This window comes from Dermacentor andersoni, chromosome 1 (genome assembly GCF_023375885.2).
Source record: "Dermacentor andersoni chromosome 1, qqDerAnde1_hic_scaffold, whole genome shotgun sequence".
Lineage (NCBI taxonomy): Eukaryota > Metazoa > Arthropoda > Arachnida > Ixodida > Ixodidae > Dermacentor > Dermacentor andersoni.
The window spans coordinates 341637035-341659463 of record NC_092814.1 but is presented as its reverse complement, the minus strand read 5'-3'; the positions used below and the strand labels follow the sequence as shown (position 1 = coordinate 341659463).

At 45.7% G+C, this 22429-nt stretch overlaps 1 long non-coding RNA gene across 1 annotated transcript in view; it reads right to left on the bottom strand.

Moving 5' to 3' along the window:
* Positions 1-14913, bottom strand: part of LOC140215363 (uncharacterized) — a 68223-nt gene extending 53310 nt beyond the window's left edge. The window contains exon 1 of the long non-coding RNA XR_011892323.1: positions 14802-14913. This is a non-coding gene — a long non-coding RNA (uncharacterized lncRNA). The remainder of the gene's footprint in view (positions 1-14801) is intronic.
* Positions 14914-22429: the final 7516 nt, after the last annotated feature.

Below are 22429 nucleotides of genomic sequence, written 5' to 3'. Positions count from 1 at the left end.
TGGCATTAGCTGCGACTAAGTGTTATACAGTGCTACCAGCCTGTGTCTATATTAAGTGGTTTATGTTCAAATGACGGCGCAGTTTGTACTCCGCCAAAAAACTTTAAAACCGGTTCGACCAGCGTTGATCACGAAGGCGGTACGATGTCGTCCTCGATCTACGTCAGTCGCGTAGCCAGAAATCTATTTCGGGAGACGGGGAAGGTACACTACAGAGTGACAGTGTACAGTGTGACAGACGCGCCGACACGAAAGAAAAGGACCCTGGCGCCGATAATTGGAAGACAGAAATCGGTGTCGGATCGGCCTAGTGTGAGTGAGCCTTAAGTAGGCCACGGCAACCCCAAAGCAACTGCCGCCGAGCGTATACCTGGCATACAACACAGCGCACTTCTCCGAAGTCAGCATGGCGGTGAAATCAGAGTGCTAATAGATGGCGCCACTGCCTGCGCAATATGGCGGCGCCCATGAAAAAAAGACGGTCTACAGGTAACGTGCGTAACTGGTGCCGCAGCGCCCACTAACCGTACTGTGGCTGTCTACACTTCTCTCGTACTAAAGCGAACTTCCCGGCTAGCTGTATTAGTCTTCTGGCCCTTCCGTCACGTGTCAATTTCTCGCGTTCTTCCGTTGTAGCAGACAACACTTTGAGATGTTGTGCAAGACTATGCCGCTTTTTCGATCGGTCCACTATCCCCAGTTACTTCCACGTGGCGGCTAACACTACGTAGAAGTTGTGCTACACTCTATATACCACCTTCATATTCAATGGGGGTCGAACAGGTCTTAACGTTTCCTTGCCTGAGTTCAAATGGTTTAATCATTTTAACATAAATCATTAACATAAAACACTTCGTAGCAGTTAACTTCATAATCCCTGTTTCTTTCGCTTACTTTCATAAGTAGTGTCCAGGAATAGGCATGTCGTAAGGTCACGTCGAAAGGTCGGAGTATAAATAATGCCGTCACCACCGTCATGCGATCGTCTTCACTGTCATCGGTGCCTTATTGCGGCCATGGTCACACAGACCCGCATAATCCACACAACTTTTCGCATTACATTAACGCGTTACCCACCTGGCAATGCTTTGCGCTACAACAAACGAAGCTGGATAGCCAGCAACTTGCATAATGCATCGCATATGGTTCTTGTTCCCGACAATGTGTTCGATCTGCATTTTTTTTATATTTTTGTTACCATTGGTCTGACTCTTCATTTTTAGAACTATTCTTTTGATTCGGCATCTTCGTTTCTGCATTATTTCGCCCATGCAGTTGCGCGGATTCCTGCGCCGCTGTCACGGTGTTCTCGGTTGTTGCCAAGCTGGGATCGGAGGCGACATTCCACGTTGTTTCCCAATCGGCAGCCTTCCGCGTGGATTGCGGCTGCAGTGCCCGAGTCTGAACGCTATTGGCCACGGGTTGACGCACTTGGATTAGAAATTCACCCCGTGCCGCCTCGTCGCGAGTAAACATTGCAGATCTGAATTGAAGATTTCTTACATGTGCGCAGCTATTCGATGGGCAACTCCGCTGCCCCGTCATCCTACATTCTACGTCCCGCCATTTTTCAGGCTCCAGCACGACAGCCCACAAACCCTCGGACTCGTCGTCGCTCAGGGGTGGGTTTTCGGTAGAAACTCACTGAAGCTGATGAGGCCAACACGCGAGTCGTCAAGCGCGAAACTTCCCCACATTACTCCGTACAGCCAGATCCCTGTAGAGCAGCGAATACTGTGGTTCGTGTCAGTCACCCTGGAGCGACAAGCGGCTCTTACGGCGAACAACGAAAGGCTCTGCCTTTGTCCGCCGCCAAGGGCGAGCTATACGCTCCTTGCCACACTTAGCCCGTTTTCGATCCTCGTTGGCGATTCTCGCTTTATTGCTCGAAGCTGGCGAGACGGCAGGTATAGTGAACGTATGGCGTGCGTTTACATCTTGTTGTTGGATATTTGTACAATCTGAAGTTGACGCGTTAACAAAATCCGCACTCGGAAGTTGTAGATTCAAGGTATAGTCGAACTAGGTAGCTTATCATGTTGAGGTGATGTGCCTCAATTTGCATATATTACAAACTTTCACGTGACGGCCGCGTAGAGTGGACCAAATAAGGGAGCGACGGTTCGAGATAAAAATAAGTGTACTCGCTGACTCTTAGAGTTTCTCTTTTATCTTTGATGCGATGGAGAAGGTGTTTCTATATTACAAATTCACCGAAGTGAAATTCGCCATCGCGTTGTCATCGTCGCCGCAGAGCTCGTCCTGCGAGGAACTACGCTCTTATTGTTCCGCTTTCACCATGCCCTCCTCCGCCGCTTTCCTCCTTGCGCTCTCTTCGCTGTCACCGTTTTTCATCTTTCAATGTGCTTGATCGCTCCGTGACGCCGACGCCCACCGTAGGAACGAACCCCTAAGAGCTGCGTTCTAAAATTAAATTTACGGGTTTTAAGCGCAAGAACTACGATGTGATTATGTGGCACGTTGTAGTGTTCTTTAACGTACACTCAATGCATGGTAAACGCACGTTCTTGCACTTTTGCCCGTCGAATAGCGACCGCTGCGGCCAGGAGTAGATAGTGGACCTTTGGGGTTAGCACGATTTCTGTTTGTATGTAGTCGTTAAAGTTAACTTGCAACTTTCAGTGTCCCCATTATACAACATTACCTATTACGTATACTTCGAGCTTGACTTTTGTTTTCATCTCTTTTAGAGCTGCGTTTGCATACGTGTATACGTCGATAGTAGTTATACCGCCGGGACATCATCTTTCCATTGCTCGTGCAGGGAATGTCCGTCTCTCTGAGTAATCAAGCTGAATGACTAGAATTACGTTATCTGCAACAGGCTATGTTCAAAAATTCCATAAACCTTAATGTCATCATCATGTGTCGATTGGGTTTGGAACGTAAAACACCTCAAGTTTTTTTTTTCTGTTTTCCTTTTTAATGCGGGAGGATTACTTGGCTCATTCAGCCACCCCGCCATCGTCAGAAAGCCGGGGCAGAAAAACGACACAAGATTTATGCCGTCATTTAATTTATTAAGGTAAGCGAGAGGAAGATGGAATTCACTCAAATGGACGGTTCACAATTACATGGGTAATATATGGGTTAGCAATCCAGGCAATTAAATTAAAGCTGCAAGCATAGGCAGAGAATAGCAGCATTTTAGGAGAAATTCAGAATGGCTTCAGAATATTAAATGTCTCGATAAGTTATTAGAAATGAAATGAATAGAATGAATAAGTAGAAATGAGACCGTTATACGTGGCCTTTGTAGACATTATATGAGCGTATGAAAAGGTAGACAGCAAAATTTTGTGGGAAATTCTGGAATGGGAAGGCTTGGGCGATAACCGTATACAGGTTTTGAGAGAGATTTACCTAGAAAATGATGTTTACGTGAATGGAAAAGGATGAGGCTCGAGGAGGAAGTTGATGTCAGCAAGGGACTGAGGCGAGGGTGCCCTGGTGAGAATGGAAAGGGCGCTAGAGGGAAGTAATATCGGGTTTAATCTCTTATGCAAATAGGCGGGTATAGCAGTAGAGCAGCAGCTTCCAGGTTTGTTTTCTGCGGATGACATTGTATTGCTAGCTAACAAGCAAAGTGATATGCAACGTCTAATTAATATCGGTGGACAGGAAAGCGAGAATTTAGGTCGGAAATGTAGGTTAAAAACATGGTGTTATGGAATTCAATGAAAACAGTGAACAGACTGTGTCAAAGCGGGGCCAGGAAATACCTCGGAAAAAGAACGTAAATACATTGGTATATGTATAAACGATATACCATGTGCTGTATATAACCATTTACAGATAGATATCTGGAAACACAGGAAAAAATAACAGCGAACGGGAAGAGAAATACGTCTTTAATGAAACACGGAGCGCTATGGGCATGCAATAGGTAGGAGGTGCTGCAGGGTATATGAAAAGGTTTCGTGGTTCCAGGACTTACATTAGAAAATGCGGTTGTTAGCTTGAAATCAGAGGTACAATCGGGACTCGATGGCAACCAAAGGTCAGAGGGACGCCTCGCATTGGGCGCTCACGGGAAGACTACAAATGAAGCTATGCAGGGTAATACGGGCTGGGCAAGCTTTGAGGTTAGAGAAACTCAACGTAAAATTAATTATGAATAACTACTGACTAATATGGAGAAAAGATAAATGGGCTGAGAGACTTTTCAGGTATTTGTACAAAAAAAAAAAAAAGAAACATGGATTCACAGTGCAGAAAAAGAACTAGAAAGCTCTCCAGCAAATATGCTACCTGTATGGTGAGCAACATGGCAACAAAGAACATCAAGCGGAAAGTGAGAGAGACTGAGATAATCTCATGGGTGGCGGCATTGGAAAAGAAACCTGCCATGAGTAACTACTTCAGAGGAAAAAGCGAAATCGGTAAAGAAACAATTCAGGATAACTCAAGGGAAGCTCTTACTTTTCGAAGCGAGAGCGGGATGCCTTAGAATACGCACTTATAAAGCGAGATATCAGAAGGAAGTAGACGCATGTGGCTGTTGCGGTAAAGCTGGGGAAACGATGGAACACGTTTTACTAGAACGTGGAGATATCTGTCCAGCGGTCGATTTAGGCATCTCAGGCCTCCTTGAAGAACATGGATTTAGCGAGAGCAAGGGTAACGTAAATATGTGCGCAGAAGAGATTAGTAAGCGGCGATTGGAAGATTGGTGAATAAAAAGTAGGCAAACGGCAAACAACCGAGGCATGCAAAAACAAAGTTTACAATAGGGGTTCAGCAACATTGGTTATGGGAATTCATCGTGATTTTCTTTCTCCTTTCCTTTTTCTTTTCTTTTTGATCAAAGGCAGGACATTCGGCAATATAATAAGAAGAGATCGGTGGCGCAACCCACCACTCCGTTCCAATGGACACACTCACGGCAACCATCCGTCCATCCATCCATACATCCGCAGATGAACCGCCACGTTTTTAAACGTATAGGCTCGTATGAAAGCTTCGCTACCAGGTGTATTTACCTTGGAGGCGAGCTGCAGCAACTCACTCTGCTTTTCCCGTTGTCGGGATCCCACAGACGCCGTTGACGAATAAGATGCAACGCGCTTCAGGTGCCCCTCGGATGACGACGACTACGACATCCCTTCGCAGTATGAGGTGGAGTTCGCCTACAAACCCGATGAAGAAATTTATTGCCGACACTATGGTTCCGGGTCGGAAAAAAATACTCCCTTCGCTCGGCCGAGTGGACTCATCGAGAAATAACACTCAACGCAAGTGAAACACTATAGTTTAAGTAGAACTCAGCTGAGAGATCGCACTACGGCCTGTTTGTCGTCTTGCGTTGTTGCCACCTCATAGGCAGCAACATTACCCTCGGCAACGTAACGCAGGAGCACTAAACTCTCCAACATTTAGCCGCAGCATTAAACTCGGCGACATATCTCACGTTATGCTCTCGCATTCACACGCAACAATTGCTTAGTTGCCCCCATAGATTTATTTTTTTTCATGACACCATACGGCTCTCTGGTGTCCCCTTAACCTGTTGTATGGCACGGAGGCACGGCATATAACGCTGGAATCATTGGTGTGATCTGCCGGTGTACACGGAGCACAAGTTCCAGAACACTTTGGAAATATATTCTTTTGTCGGCTCCCCCTATTTATTTATTTATTTATTTATTTATTTATTTATTTATTTATTTATTAATAATACCTTCAAGGCTCTATGGGGGAATGTGTAAGGAGGTTACAAAATAAAATGCATAATAAGAAAGAGTAAGCAGTCTTCTGAAGTCTGGTACAAAAGATACGTCCCAATGCAGCGCTTTTCAACATGACTAGAAAGATCAAAACATGAAAAAGGAAAAACTGAAGTAATAAAATGCCACCAAGGCACACTTCAAGGAAAAAGCACGAGTAAAATTAACGTAAGGCACTAATACTAGAAAGTACAATACAGGAAAATTGAACAGATCAATTAATACAATGCTTCAAGGGATATTTTGGGGAAAAGACGCAGAAAAGCAATATATACAGGGCATACAAGTGAAGACGTGACGCAGCATAAAATACCAATTGATAAGAGCGAGATAGCAATGCATCAATAGAGATAAAAACGTCGCAAGAAGTTCGAAGCACATTGCCAAGTACTAGAAACGAGATAAAGTGGTTTGTATGCACTATAATGAAAAATGCTCTTGTAGGGGATGACGAAATTTTTCTTGATCTGACTCGGAATCAATGTTATCAGAAAGATGGTTCCACAAGCGAATGGCCGTAAGGAGTGCGGAAAAGTTAAAAGCATGTGTCGTACCGTATATGAGCGCAAAACTTAAGTGGTTATTTATTCGGCGAGACCTTTTTGAGGCGATCTGGATATGCAGCGTGGATTATGTGGCATTATAAAGATATTTGTGAAACAAGGATACCAGAGCGATATTACGGCGAAGAACGAAAGGCTGGAGGGAATGATCGAGTTTGATTTGTGTTACGCTGGATTGGTGGCTATAACTACGTGAGATGAAACAGGCCCCTCGGTTCCGGACTGATTCAAGCATGTCGAATAAGTAGGTAGGATGTGGGGACGAAATGAATTATGTATACTCGAGCTGTGGACGAACAAACGGCTGATAGGCCAATATGTGGAAGTTGGGAGATGAATTACCCATTTTACGACGTAAGTAACCAAATTTCTTTGAAGCTTTTGTGCAGATGCCTGCAATCTGGTCTGTCCCGGAGAGGTTTTCGGTTAGTAAAGCATACAGCAAAGCATATATTAAAGCGTCCGGCCTGCTGCTTTCAGAAAGCTTTGTTCAGCATTTCTTCGCGAATCAATCCGGGCAGCAGCTGTACAGCTAGGTGTTCCAACTATCATGAACCAAGATTTAGAAATATGCAAATGACACGTAGCTGGACCAAACCAAGCTAATACTGTTCGCCGTCGCTCGGAGGTACTCAGATTATTTTTTGCATTCCGCCTAATCACACAATTACTCTTAATTACTTGATCAGCTTCTCAAATGTTATATTTGGATGAAAAGCGTCAGTGAGAAACATGTAGAGCAACACGAAAAACTTCCACTAAAGCTTTCGGTTGCTCAATACGTGCTATAAAAGAAGAGTTTTTCCGAGCCTGAAAGAAGCGCGCGAATACACGCAAAGTGCCTCGAGCGGCCAGTCGCGCGGCCATTTTGCGTGCATTCGTGGGTAATCTCGCTGATTTCGAGCGTGTCAGTAGAAGGGGCGAATGGTATCTCAGGCCCGTGCGTTGTTAGCTGATCTGAGGTCTGTACGAGAACACCGTGACGTTCAATAATTGCACTGGCAGCCATTTAGCGCGGTTTCTGACGTGCTGCGTCGAAGAAAAACAAACAGGAAATTAAGTTACTGCTTCATCGTCGCTTTCTTGCACAGTTCGACGTTGACCCAAGCACAGATATATATATATGTATATATATATATATATATATATATATATATATATATATACATATATATATATATACATACATATATATATATATATATATATATATATATATATATATATATATATGTATACAAAGTATGCCGATATAAAGCCAATTGACATGAAAGCCAAGGAAACCAACGGTAAGTTAACTGTTGCTGGAATCAGGCCCGCATTTTAGCCCTCTAAGTAACTTTACGACACTGTTATAGTTACAGTGAACTTCAGATATATGCTGCAGCCTTAATTCCTTGTAATGCAGTGCTGAGGTATAGTAGGGGTGTGTGAACACCGACGGAAAATAACGAATAACACAGCATGCCTTCTTATAGTTGTCTGCTACTGTAGGTAGTACTATCTGACTGTAACCTCGGAATAGATTCCTGCTCCCGGCCACTATTCTTCAAACATTTTCACCGCTCCTTCGTGTTGTGTGAAATGTTAAGCCATATGAATCGAAAAAGCCTTTTTTTTTTTAGAGTAACCCTAACTTTGCTTCAATCTCCCAATTAAGTGTCCTCATAATTTCATGCACCAGTGGCTTCTGACTTCTCCTGTAGGAAAAGCGATGGCAATGTCGTTTTTAATTAGCTTTCTAGCATCGTTATTCATCCAAGGCTTGTCTTGACGCCTTTTTCGTGTTATGATTTTAGAAGGGACAAAAGCGTTTATGAACGCAATGAATTTAGTTGTCAAAGCAGTCACATGCCATTGCAATCTCTGGAATACTCTGTATTCATGAACTTAGGCAAATACAATGGAAGTTCGCATTTTAATGGTGCATTGTCTTCATTATCAGAAAGATAAACTTTCCTGGGCCCTCTATATATGGTGCTCTGGCGGCGAAATGCAATCCATGCGCAACAACAAATTATGATGGCAATATACCGGGAATTTTTTCGACATTTTAAACAAGCGGTCCAGGGTTTGCCAAGAAGTCGAGGATTGGAGGTGACGTGTTCCTTTGCCACGTGGCTTCACGCACACACTGATTTAGAATATTTGAGCCTGTGATTTCCGCAAATTCTATAGGCAAAGCGTTCCCCTTTACAAGTACCTACCATGAAACCACTGTCTTACCATAAAACTTGTGGCTTGTTGACGTGTCCCCCAATTATAAAGCCGTGATTTCTTGTCCACAAAAAAAGCACAATTACCTGCTTAAAACGTGCACGATTATTCGGCGAATGAGAGAGATACACAGCAGCATTCGCCAGACAACCACCAGGGTTGATTTTGAATTTACGCCGCGCAGATTCGCAAGATTCGAAAGACGCCGAAAGGGGACAAGGCTGAAGGCACCTGTGTGTATTCTGATCAGAGTGCAAGAGAGAGAGGCAACTTCATTCGTCAGAGTGGGGAGCTTATTCATGGGCTCGTGAGGAAGGCCACATGGCCGCCAGGCGATGCGTGATGGCGACCTCTTCGGCTCTCCCCACGGCTCACAGTTTCCCGTCCGGGCTGTAGCTAAGCAGCGCGGAAGGCGTAGTAATGTTAGGGAGAATTTTCGGCATTGCGAATAGATCCAGGGAGCTGAGATTCAGTGCCGATTACAACGTGAGGCTTAAAAGAAGAAGCCGAGACAGCAAATGCGTCAATTTTATTTATTATACTGCGGCAATTAAGTATTATCAAATTGAGGTCTTTCCAGACGGCAGTCTCATACCGCTGTGCTATATTTTCAGCTCCAGAATGTTGTCCTGATTGGCATCATAAGTCAACCACCCATTACCCATATAAAGGACAAGAAAGAAGGTTAACCTAGGGGCCCGATTTTTTAATAAGAATATCATAAGAAGTCAACAAACAATGACACCAAGAAAAACATAGGGGAAATTATTTGTACTCACCAATTGAATTAAAGGAATGATAGATTAATGGAAATTAATGCGGATGAAAAGACATGCTGAAGGTGGGGAATGATCTCACGTCTTCGCTTTAAGCGCGCCAAGCTCTACCAGTTGAGCTACCGCGGCGCCATTTCCCCATCTACTTTCTTGGCTATTCATGTTTTACTAATATAACTAATCCTGGGAGTGTTAGCCAGCGTCACAACTCGCAAACCTTGCAGGCGGATGTGGCACATCCTTTCTGTCCCAAGAGTCACGAGTACGTGATCTTTTTGGGTGAAGGAAATAGTCAATAAACCCACACATGCTACCTGAAGGCATCAATGTTGCCTCTTTAATGTTGGCTTGGAGATTCGAGACTTTCATTATTTAATAAACGAGAGGAAAGGCGGTTAACCGAGGCGACCGATTTTGAATAATCAGATAATAAGAAGCCACCAAACAATCAAATCAAGGAAAACGCAAGAAAAATTGCTTGTATTCACTGATTGAATTAAAGAAATGATAATTTCGAATTAATAATTCTCGTTTGTTACATAACAAGGGTCTCGAATCCGGCAACATTGATGCCTTAAGGTAGCATGCGTTGTCTTCACCCAAAAAGATCACGTGCTCGTGACGCCTCTGGCAGAAAGGGTGTGCCACATACGCCGCCAAGGCTGGCGAGTGGTGGCGCTGGCTAACACTCACAGCATTAGTTCTAGTAGTAAAACATGAATACCCGAGGATGTAGATGGGCAAACGGCGCTGCGGTAGCTGACCTGGTAGAGCATGGGGCGCACAATGCGAAGACGTGGGATGGTTCCCCCACCTTCGGTGCGTTGTTTTTCAGCCACATTTATTTCCAATAATCTATTATTTATTTAATTTTCCTTGATGTTATTGTTTGTTCGCTTCTCATGCTATGATTAACCATATGCAGCGTATCATAGTGAAGCTGAAATGACGCTCCGCCCCCCCGTTCCTCCCCTGCTGCAGCAGCTTTGATCGCGCATGCGGAACACAAGGGGTGAAATCTTCGCGCATCACTTATTGTCACACATTCAATTTACGCCTTCGGACACAACAAGCCTTGCTAATCTTTGTAATGATTAATGCCATAATAACTGGTCGGCACTTTCCACTCAGATGATGCTTCCCACAGATATCAGCGTTTCATCAACTTCACATAACACGTGACGTACCCCACAACGCTCTTGCTTTTATTACACATCAGAGCTGACACATAATACAGCATTCACACAATGGCATGTACTGAAAGCAGAAGGGCAAATGAAAAGCAGGCCTCGTTATAGGCCAGTCTATTCTGGGTACGCATGTCAAAACTGCGGAACCCTAATGGAAGAGGCTGATATCAACGCGAGAAATCAAATTCCGTAACTGATTTATTACCAAATAATTCTCTCACGAACTTTTAACGGACTGCTTAATGCGGCACATATTTAGTTTAAGAATGGTTGCCGGCGCTTTTGCAAGGGATATTCATTTTGTTCGAATCCTAAGAGTGGCACCGTTTTCCAGATACCCACCGCGAAAGTTGCGCTAGAACTGCTGTGTTGCTCTTGCTTTCACTTTCTTAACACCGTTTGATGCATTTAAGCACAAGACTACCAGAACATCGCGATACACGTACACGACCGCGAAACACACCGTAATCATTTCAGTAGTTGTACTCCTCTTTTGCGATTGTTGATAGCAAGGGTATAGGAGAGGAGAGACTTCGGCACAGCTTGAAATCATCTCTTCTCGCATAGCGACAGCGTTTTAGCATAGCCGTCACGCGAGTAGACAATCAAAACCATATTTATTGATATATTAAACAAGTAGTAGAACAAAAAGTGACGAATCACGAAAGCAAAAGCGTAAACATAAGCTTCCTGGCCACGCGCGCGTACTCTTTCTAGGGAAAGATTAGCCCACGTGACCTCGTTCGGCCCCACTGGTTCGCTGGATGCGCAGGAGCTGCAGCATGCCATGCACTTGACGAAGTCTGCGCTGCTCGCGGCGGTGCTGCTGCGTGCGATTCTTCGGCGTCGAGCAGCCACCGCAGCGTCGCCGAAGGGCAGCATGCAGGCAGGTCGGGACACTGCGAGGGTCAAACATTAACCAACCACCCCCATTGGTTTCAGATATAGTAAAAAAAGTATAGAAATAATTGTTCGTTGGATTGAAATCTCGCTCCAGGACGGTGACGAGTGCCGAAGTGCGCAGGCCAATTGCAACGAAATTGGGCCGAGCAAATTTAGCCCTTTTCTGCATGCAGTTAACCGGGCATGTGCGCATAGTCGTTATCGAGCAACATGTCGTTCTAGCAGTTGACGACGATTCTCCCTCACCGCCTTTGTTACTTAGTGTCTACTGTATTGGGCTGCTAAGCACGAGGTCGCGGGAGCGAATCCCGGCCACGGCGGCCGCGCATTACGATGGGGACGAAACGCGAAAACACCGGTGTACTTATATTTGGGTGCACGTTAAAGAACCCCAGCTGGTCCAAATTTAGGGAGTCCCTAAACACGTCGTGCACCATAATCAGATCGTGGTTTTCGCACGTAAAACCCTACATTACATTTTTTCAACGATTCTCCCTCTGTCTTACGACTCTTGTTCCCTCATGTCTTCCTGTATTGCAGAATCTGTGGCTCGCAAGCAGTCGTTTCCGAACCCTTAGCGCGGCCTATGCAAATAGCAAGTCTTGATAAAACAATTCGATAAACGTGCAACATTGTCCATCTTGTTTTGCAAATGTTAATCGCAAAATGTCATTAAATAAAGCTGAAACACTCACGCGTAAAGTAAAGGATAATTGAGTTCTAACGGTCAATTCCAAGTAGAACGTCGCTAATGGCCGATGTCCACATAGCATACATTTCCTCCCCAATGACGCCAGTTGCGCTGCTGCGTGCGATTCTCAGGCGTCGCGCAGTTTCTGCAGCTTCGCCGAAGCACAGCGTGGCCACAGGTCCGGGCACCGTGACAGCACAAAACAAGCCCTTTGTAATCCTTGCGTGGCACTTGTATTCTGTGAGAAATCCACTAACATGGCCCACGCGCACTCGAAGCGCTGTACAGAGGCGGGTATGCAATTATAAGTTCCGGGGCAGTCAGGCGACAGCAAGCCAATAGTTCCTAGCGAAATAATCAAATTTCAACAAGAACACCTGCACCATGAACACCACAACTCCGCCTTTATTCCAGTTGCGTCGAGCGTTCCTCAAGGGACCGTGCTTTGTGCTTTGCTTTTTATAGTCTATTTTATTTATTTGCCTAACTGCATGTCGTCCCGAATAAGACGGTTCGCCGATGATTGCGCTATTTGCCGCAAAATTTCAACTAACGCTAATCGTGAAGCGTTCCAACCACACCTAAACGCATTGAGTCCATGGTGTTCAGACTGGTAAATGACCTTAAATTATGCTAAAGCTAAATGCATGTCATTTTCACACTCTTCGTCTCGTATTGCAACGTCATACTCTCTTGATAATAAGATTGTTGAGGAGACACTTTGCAATGGAATCCAACATGTGTTCGTCATCACATCAACGTTACTCTTGCATCTTTTAACTGCAAATTTGAAATAATCAAACACCGACAAAAGCAAGCACGTTTACACTTAAAAAAAGATATTGCATATACATCGCATTAGTGATACCTCAAAACTGAATATGCATGCGCCACCTGGGATCCGAACCAGGAGTCCATCGTACGTAACCTTGAATACTTGTAAGCCGTGCTGCTTGCTTTATCTTTACAGATTATCCCCCGGACTCTAGTGCTGCATGTTTAAAGAATCGTGCCGAATTGCATCCGCTATCACTACGCCGCAAACACGCGCCCCTATCGCTCTTTCATAAACTTCACCATCACGACCGTTTGCATTGATGGCTTCTTTCACTCACGCTCTGTCATTTTCTCTCGCCGAGATCACCCTCTCTAGGTCAAAGCCCGGTCTATCACTCAGATCTTCGCGTGCAGTCATTTCATTTATACCCAGATTCATACTTAGCTAGTACAACCTACCATGAGACATTGCCTACTGAAGTTCACCCCGACAAATTTCAACAAATCCTGCGTGCGTATGTCATAATGTGATGTCTCTGTGCAGTGGATGAGTTATATTCTATGTTGTGTTCCTCCGGTGCCTTTGCCATCCGGTAAATTTTGTTTTCGAATTATCCTCATTGAGTGCCTTTTATGTATTCTGAATCCTAGGTGTTTCAATTTTCAAATTTCTTCTGATATACCCCTAATTTGGTTTTATCCAAACTGTGATTTTACTACGCATATTCGTGTCTGCGTATTTCGTCGCGTACTTTGGCGCGTTTGTTGCATTTATATATATAAATATCCGAGGAGGCCTAAGGAAGTGACCTGCTCGGCAATTGTGGATACTGTTCAGAATCAGTTTTAAAAAAAAATAGAAGGTTTTGAGCTAAATGTGTAGTAGACACTCGATTTGTCATAAAGGTGCTTAGAGTAAATACTCATGCACTAAACATGAAAGTTTTAGCTAAATGTGCCCTACTGCTGACAAGAAATGCGGAAATGAGCTAATTTCTCAATCTAGTATGCATTGCATCTATAAATAAATAAATAAATAAATAAATAAATAAATAAATAAATAAATAAACAAATAAATGTCATTTACAGTGTATTTCCCTTCGTACTTCTACGTACGAATTCCTTAGGAACTCTAAGTCACTGTTCAATTGTTTCGCTGAAATAGCGCAGCCTTCATCAGCTGCTGCTCGAAATTCTATTGTTCGTGGGCAAAGTTGTAATTTCGTTTCCATACGCTATTTCAATTGACGCAACAAAAACGTGAAAACTGCTTCAACTGTTTTTTTTTTTTTTTCTCGTGGCTAACATGTGAAAAATGATTCCGGTGATTTCACAAATGATCGGTCAGACACAACAGCACGACCGAAGAAGCGGATGAGCGGCCATAGGTGCATACAATGAGGTCGCGACACTAGCAATTTCCCCGACGTTGTACAGTTTCCGCGATACGGAAAATATTGACTTGAGCATACATTTGCTGTGCTCGTACAACGTACTGTATCTTAAGCTGTGCTGTACGCTAGGCGAAAGGATGGGGGAATAATTTACGTATAAAAATTGAAAAGAACACGCCGTGGAACGGTGCGCTGTGTTATACTCATTTCTGTGCATTTAGTGCTGAGGAAGTGAAGTCTTTCATTGTAACACACTGCCGTCTGTTTGAAAGGCAAAGCGTAATTAAATCGAATGATTCGTCAAAAAACCTGCACATTGTAAATTTCTCTGTAAGAATGTCATAACAAACGGGGTTACTTGATTTGTATCGATAAATATTACGACTGCGATTCGATTGTAGTGGAGTTCTTGGTTCTCTGGGTGTGAACGAGATCAGCTTTAGCAGTTTGCCTGCTCGTGGGTAGTGCTGATGTTATGCCTAATTGCAAAGGCTTTTATAAATTTGTAGAATATTGCCTCGAAAATCTTATTGAATTCATCACCTTTGATGGAAGCCAGTGGGGCGGTGGCTTAGAGAGCAGAGGAACAATGGGCGCTGTCGTCAGCGCCATCTCGGAGGATCGCGTGACACCAGCAGGCGGTGCCCAAGAGCAGAGCCGCTGTCCCCACCGTTGACCACGCATAGGTGGAGCGGGCTGCAAAGTTGGGAAGGGACGCTTGGATCGGAACACCACTTGCGCAGTGCTTTCCTCTCGATAGCAGAACATGTTCAAGGCACGCCTATCTTTGTCAGCATCCTTATCTTACTGCCCTCAGAACATCATGTAAGTGCTTGAACCATGTCATTGCAGGCCACCTCTGAACCCTTGTGGTAGGAAACCATACGGCAGCGCAAGGCCATTGCTCTCTGGGCTGGAACGGCTTCTTTTCACTAGTGGCCATTGTCAATCCGTAACGCGCTTCACCGGATAAACTTTTTCACTGCTTCGCAGCTGTCCAACAATAATCCCAAGGGTGAAGAATGCGGCAGCGGTTACGAAGGACGGCTACCGATGCTTCAGTACACAGGTTGATGGTAGAACACAATAAGTCAAAGTTCATTGATAATTTTTTTCGCTGATAAACCTGACGCCCACGCTCTTCATTAGCCAGCGATGTCCCGTGTTAGTACAGTTCACAACAATTTTCAAGCGGCTTGTCTTTCTCTCTCGAGGAACGCAAAGTGCGAGTCTCGGGAGCGGCAGTTAGGCAGGACGTGGCCTCAGAGATCGAACCCATTTGCTCCGTTACGATCTGGGAGACTGGGGACAACCCTGACCGTGTGCTGCAGGTGCCAAGTCATGCACTATGAAGTGGATCAGCTCGCAGCATTTTCCTTCGTGTTTTGCGCTACCTACTTGCTTAGAGTCTTCCAATACTGCTGAAATACTCTCCCATATTAAACCAAGGTTTAATGCGTTCTCGTTCCATTTAGTGCAGGAAAATTAAGCATATGAGAAAAACGCGCGTTGAAAACGACAAGAAAGCTGAAGGCAGCACTGGTGATCGAACGAAGAGGCCAGTGAGCTTCAGTGGCACACATCCTCTGTTTTCTCTTCTTTTTTCTTTTTTTGGCGCTGCGTTTCCGCTTCTAGGCACACACTCAAGCTGGATTAATGTGACGGAACAAATTGTGCTGACGAGCATTAGGTGACTCAGTGTTGCCCAATCACTGCGCACACAAGGACGAAGCAGATAAGCAGCTGGCGGAGCAGTTCGTTGCGGCTCAGATACGTGATGCTTATCAGAGGACTTTGCTGCGTTGTGTGAAGCCAGGCTGGCGAAGAGAGGAAGCCTAGCAAATAATGATGTCACCGTGTAGGTGGTCGCGGACAGATTCATTTTATGGTCGCTACGTGCACGAGTGATGAATACCGGCAGTGTAGCTACCCTGGTGGAGAAGCTGGATAGCTTGAAGTGGGTTGTTTGCCGAGTCGGTTGCCAGAGCGGCATACTATGGAATACAGTGCGAAAACATGACTGAAATAAGGAAGACGGACGACACAGGCCATGGAGAGTAGACAGTTTTAACAGAGCGTTTGCTTGCGCTCCGCTCCGCACACGTTTCACGCGCACCGGTGGCTGCACCGAATGCATTGATTTCGCTTATCTAACAAGAGCGCCTTCCAGAGATGCCACTGACGTGCTCTCAGCTTGGCGGTAAAACGATTACGAAAGCAACTACACGCTCCCTGACGCACCGCTAAATCAGGTTCCTAGCGGAACGTGGTCAGCGTCCCACGTTCCGCTGCTGCTATGTGTGCTGTGCGCACGCGCGTCAGCGTTCCCAGTAGCGTTTTGCTGAGCGGCGGCGTGCCAATTGTTGTGATAGGGCGGTCTGAGCGGAGCGGACCGTAAACGCTCTGCTAAAATTCTCTAGTATTTCCGTGCATTGTGCCCAAACCCTTCAGCGCGTATGATTCCGAGAACCGGAAATGGAAACAAGTATTGGTCCGTTTTGTCAAAGCACGCTATAATCCGAGGCACAAAAGCCATTACTTTCCGATAATATTCCGTGCAGGTTGTGGAGGTTGATGATGTCTAGAAGAAGGGTCAAAGTGTTAGGAAGTGGGTGTTATGAGATCAAGTCGGAGTGGCAGCCAGCCTTACAGGAAGGCTACAGGAAGGCGCGACTCGACGGAAAACTGCGGGCGAATGGGAGGGGGCATCACCGCCTATCACGTCAACCTCGCTCTCGCTCTCGGAAGACTGTGTTATCAGCGCGTTCCTTGGCCGCACAAGCTGTCGCCTGCGTCCTAACTTCACCTCGGTAATCGCTATGAAGAAATTAAAAAAAGAAAACAGAATAAACTAGAAAGACATTGGTGGTTGTGAGTTTCGAGCGTACGAACCCACGTTCAGAAGCCGCGCGCGTTGCCCACTGGGCAGTTAGTAGGCCTTTGCACTCTGCCTCATGACATCCTGATTGCCAAGCCCGGCGTGAGGAATGCAATGACATCAACATCACCGTGGCTTACTCGAGAGCGTCCCCATTAGATTCCATGGCAGGCGGGCAAGATAGCAATACGTCACGGATCAAACTGCACCAGCCTTGTGCTAGGCCAGGCGTCTTAACGCGCACGCCTTAAAGCCCATGAAGTACTCATAACTCGAAGGACCGCTCAGCGGCGTTCAGTTGTGCGTTAATGTTTCCGTCTTCACAACTCCTAGATGCTTAGTTGCCCTAGAATTTTTTACAGCGAAGTTGTTAAGGGCTAGTTCCTCGACGATCTTATCCGTGTGTTAGGTGAAAACTATCGTCATCAGGATTGGTTCGAGCGTCACCGTCGTCTTCCACAGCTGGCTCGTTTGCGCCCGTGGGCGCTACTGCATGAACGCACTCGTGCGATTCCTTCTGCGTTCGAAGCCGCCAATAATTATTTCATTAATAATTAACCAATTTAATAATTACCAATTTTTCAGCGAATTATACCGAAGGTCTTTAAGGCTAGTTCCACCAGCATCGTGTCCATGTGTAGGTAGAAAACTCCCATTACGCTGTACGATCCCGAAGATAGTGCATTGCCGGACCGACCCGTGGCGTAGGTGTAGTTCGCCATTAAGCGGCCCACAAACATAACCTCGCTGGTCATCCCTCTTCATAGAGTGGAAGCACAGTGAGCCTTTGTTGTTGTTGTTGTTGTTGATGGTTTCAACACAAATGGAGTCGAACCTGTTCCCAATACTCAGCGACCATTGAGGTATGACGACAGTTGAGAATAGCGCACTTTAATTATACTTGCTTTAGAAGGACATCACATATGGCCGAATATTTCATTTAGTACTATATTTTTCTTATTCTTATGCGGCGAGCATGTCATTTTATGTAGTTCACTTAACTTATGCGTTCAGCTATCTCGCAGATACTTCAAATACGATTTTATCATGTTGAAATTCCAAGTTTTCTAGGAAGTTGCTAATAATAGCGAAGTTAATGCTTATAATGGATTGCGTGCAGAATACCCACAGAGTACATTTGCTAGTAATTACTGCTTACAAAACCGTCGGAGTGAAAATCCCGCAAAATATTGGCGGCACGTTGGCCGTCAGAGGTTACAACGCTTAGGGATGCGTGCAGGTCATCATTTTAGGCTTGGCTCCTTTACTGCACGCTTAAATTATTTGAGTGCCCTGACGAGCACGTCACGAAAACGTCAGAACGAAAAGTTCTGCTAGTAAATTTAGTCAGACTGTGCAACCACAGCAGAGTACATCCGTTTTCAGAGAATTCCTCTGGTATTCGACTAAATTATGTTGCTGTCCGTTACGGAGTCTTTTTGTTTTAATTCAATTCGGCCATTTGACGAGCCAAATCTACGATATTATTATGAGTCACGCCGTAGCGAGCGTCCTTCGGAGCATATTTCAACCCGGTGGGGTTCTTCATCGCGCACCCAAGTGACGGCATGCGCGGCCGTTATTGCATTCCGCTCTACTTCGTAAAGCGTCCGCCTCGGCGAGGATCGAACCGGCGACCTCGGACTCAGCAGTGCAACCCCTTAGGCACTGAACAACCACTGCGGGTAATTATTCTTTATTTCATACATAGTGCAAGCCTCCATACGGAGGCGGTTACTGGACATGCGGCAATACACTGCATCGAAATATGAAGGACAAGGTTATACGCTTGTTAATATTATACGCGTAGTGAAACTGTACACTAAGAGGTTGTGACCTTCCTGTACCAGCCCTTAAAATGAACAACAATAACGGAGCAGGAAATGAACAACAAAAAGTACATCGAAGCCAATTCACACTCAGTACTCGCTGACAACTATTCTGTGGCACGAAGCGAAGGCTACGGGTCTTCAGTTTTCTGCACGTGTAATCGTATGCAGCCGAGTCTCAGTGATTGAGTGTGGCACAGGCTTCGGCTTTGATTTTTTCCGACGTTGCATGACTCCTTCATTTCTGTGCCGGCAGATACCATTATCTGAGGGGAAATTTCCGAAGCTAATCGATATTTATACAGTCAATTTGTATCGACTTTTGAACAGGAAGCAACGCAGTCTGTATCTAAGCCCCGAATTGGCCGTATGATGTCGAACGCGCAACCGACGCCGGCGTCGACGGTTGTTATTTCCAGACGGGTTAACCTGGTTTCCGCGTGGACGGTGTCAAAACGTGTTTTGTTCGCCGCAACAGTATTTTGTTGTTCATGTTGGCCATCAGTCTCTCCAGCTAAGCAACGAGGGCGGAATGAATGAATTCTGCAAGATTTCCGTGGAAAAACCTCGATTTGATTATGAGGCACACCTTAGTGGAAGACACTCTACATTAATTTTGACCACCTGGGAATCAATTAGCAGGCGGGACAGAAGCGATGAACACACACCAGAAGATGCCGTCGCCATTGTGCCTTTGCCATTTTGACTTTGACCGACGCCCAAATGAGCTCTTTTCTCGAGTATGTGAGAACTCAACTGGGAAAACTAATTAATACAGTGAAGTATCAGTCGCTTACTGATTACTTTTACGCATTGTTCCGATTGATGTGCTTTGAAATAACAAGACTGTGTTTTTTCAACATAAGAAAACGTCAACATAACTGCGGGACTTCTTCCTGCAGCGGTGCACAAGTCGCGAGTTGGTTCCGTAGCCTTTGATTTCGCGCCAAAAATATTTTTCCACGAAGATAAAGCTACTAGTATTATTCATTTTTTTTCTTATCGTACAGAGCAGCGTTCACTTAATGGAAGAAACATATGTAAAGAAGGCGTATAATATTACCTGAATGAACAGGCCCTTGTTCGATTTAAGGTTTCTTTGTCGAACAGTGCGAATGACTTATGCAGACTCGCTCTAACCTGCCGTGGTTTGCTTAGTGGCTATGGTGTTGCGCTGCAAAGCACGAGGTCGTGGGAGCGAATCCCGGCAACGGCGGGCGCATTTCGATAGGGCGAAATGCGAAAGCACCCGTGCAGTTAGGCTTAGGTGGACGTTAAAAGACCACCAGGAGGTCAAAATTATTCCCGAGTCCCCAACCACGGCGTGCTTCCTAATCAAATCGTGATTTCGCCACGTAAAATTCCATAAATGAAAACATATGCAGATAGTTTCTACCCAAAGGCACCAAATTCTAGAAATAAAAAAAATGAGCGCTCTGAATGCCATTCAATTTTTCCTGATGAGTAGAGGCCTTTTAATACGAATAGTTTAAGGAAAATAGGCCAACACGGTTCCTCTTGTGGTAATCTCTGGTGGTTCCTACGACGCTCCAAGTCTGTTTACAGCGATGCGGAGCCCCTTCGGGATTGGAGCCGTAAAAATACTGCCCCAGCCGAACGTGCTAGCTTCTGCCAGAGCCATCAGAGTAGCCGCGTGATCCAGCTTCCCTAGGATCTCGGTGGCGCTGTCGTGTGGAAGGTTTACAGCACCGCCTGCTAATGCTCTCTGCTGGAGCGCGGCGCTCTGAGTAGACCACGCGAATGTGTTAAGAACGCCTGGTTTCGACCAGCCGAACGCAAACTGCATCCTGAAAGCGCCCCAAAGAGGCCACTCTCCCGTAAATTCAATATAGAAATATCACGTGACACACGGTACTATGGCCGCCTATGAAATCACCTTGACGGCAGCACAGCTATTAACACTGATGGCGAATGAAGAAACACAACTTGCCATCACTCTGCAGGGGCAGGGACTTTCGTGCCGGAGCCAGAAGCACGGCAGGATGCTGGTGTTGCCACCTGCTGCTCCTGCTGATCCCAGAGGGCAGCCCAACATGGCGTCATGGTGGCACTTGCGCTGGCAGACGTGACGAGGAGACCTGCTGCTGTCCTTGTGGCGCCCGGGCAGCCGGAGCGAAAACTGCTCGGTCGATGCACGCTGCGTAGCCCAGCCAGCATAACGTCGCCTTCTATATTTGGTCAGTTTGCGCAACTACATAATGATACAGCCATTTAAATAACATTGTTTTGTCGCTCATTGAAATGATTCAGTTAGCTACCAGGGGCGCTATAATGTAAAAGTATTCCAAACATTGCCATTCCAATACTGAAATCAGCCCTCCACGATTGGTCAAAAACTTTTTTGGACCGATAGCTCCCCATTTGAAATAGCGTGTACGCACTGATTATGCATCATTTGACCGAACAAAAGAAAAATTGCAATTTCCCATTCGACTGCTTTTCGCCATTAGCACTCGGCTATTGGTCAAAAGTTTTCGGGTGGCACCCTCTTCACCTGCCTGTCACGCGACGTCACAAAACCGCTAGAACTCACCGCGTCAAAGTGACGTGTACGCGTTAAAGATGCATTAATATGCGAACAAGTCGGAATTTTCTTCTGATTAGCCGCAGCCTGCCCCGTTCCCAAAGGAATAAAAGATGGTTGCCGCCGATCCTTCAGGCACTGGTTACTCGCACCTGCCAGAGAGCATGGGTTTATTCGCGGATAATTAACTGCTTGCGTGCCCGTGTAAACATTTTGAGCACTTTCGGCACGTTTACGATCCCGCTTTTCTAACTCTTCTTTGCTGAGGATTCGTTTTAGTGGCATTCTTAACCTTCCGTTGCACGACGTCGCGATTTTCGACCAGCCACCTCAAGCTAAGTAGAGAAAGCGGACCAATCGCAGACGCCGACACCACCCTTTCTACCTGGTTATTTCTTTCAGTGCGGCGGCTCGGTCCCATCGAAGCGCTGTCCACTTGAGCGTGCTCCTCGCCTCCTGCCAGCCAATTACAAGTGAAACACTTCAACGCAGGCAATGTTATTCATTTCGAAAGCAAAGAAAAGTAGTAGTGTTTGATTCGGATGTTCAGGCTGCGCTTCGGGTCACCGCGTGTTACTTGCGTCGGCTGTTGCGCAAACTTGACGTCAGAAGATTGGAATAAAACACATTGCAATAGTTTTACGTTATAGGGCTCCAGGTCATTTTTTTTTTTGGCGTGGTTTGGGTGGGAGTTAGGTGTGAGAACTGTAATTCAATGATGAGTCGCACTACTTTGGCAATAATTTTACCGCCGCGGATTATTTACGTGCTCCGAATCCATCTTGCACGAGCGTTTTTGATGTCGGCCCCGAATGGAATTTGCCCTCCCCCCTCCCCCCCCCCCCCCCCCCGCGTCTAGGACCTAACACATGACCTCGACCTCTAGAAAGCGACCGGATGGCTACTGCAGGGCTCCCAT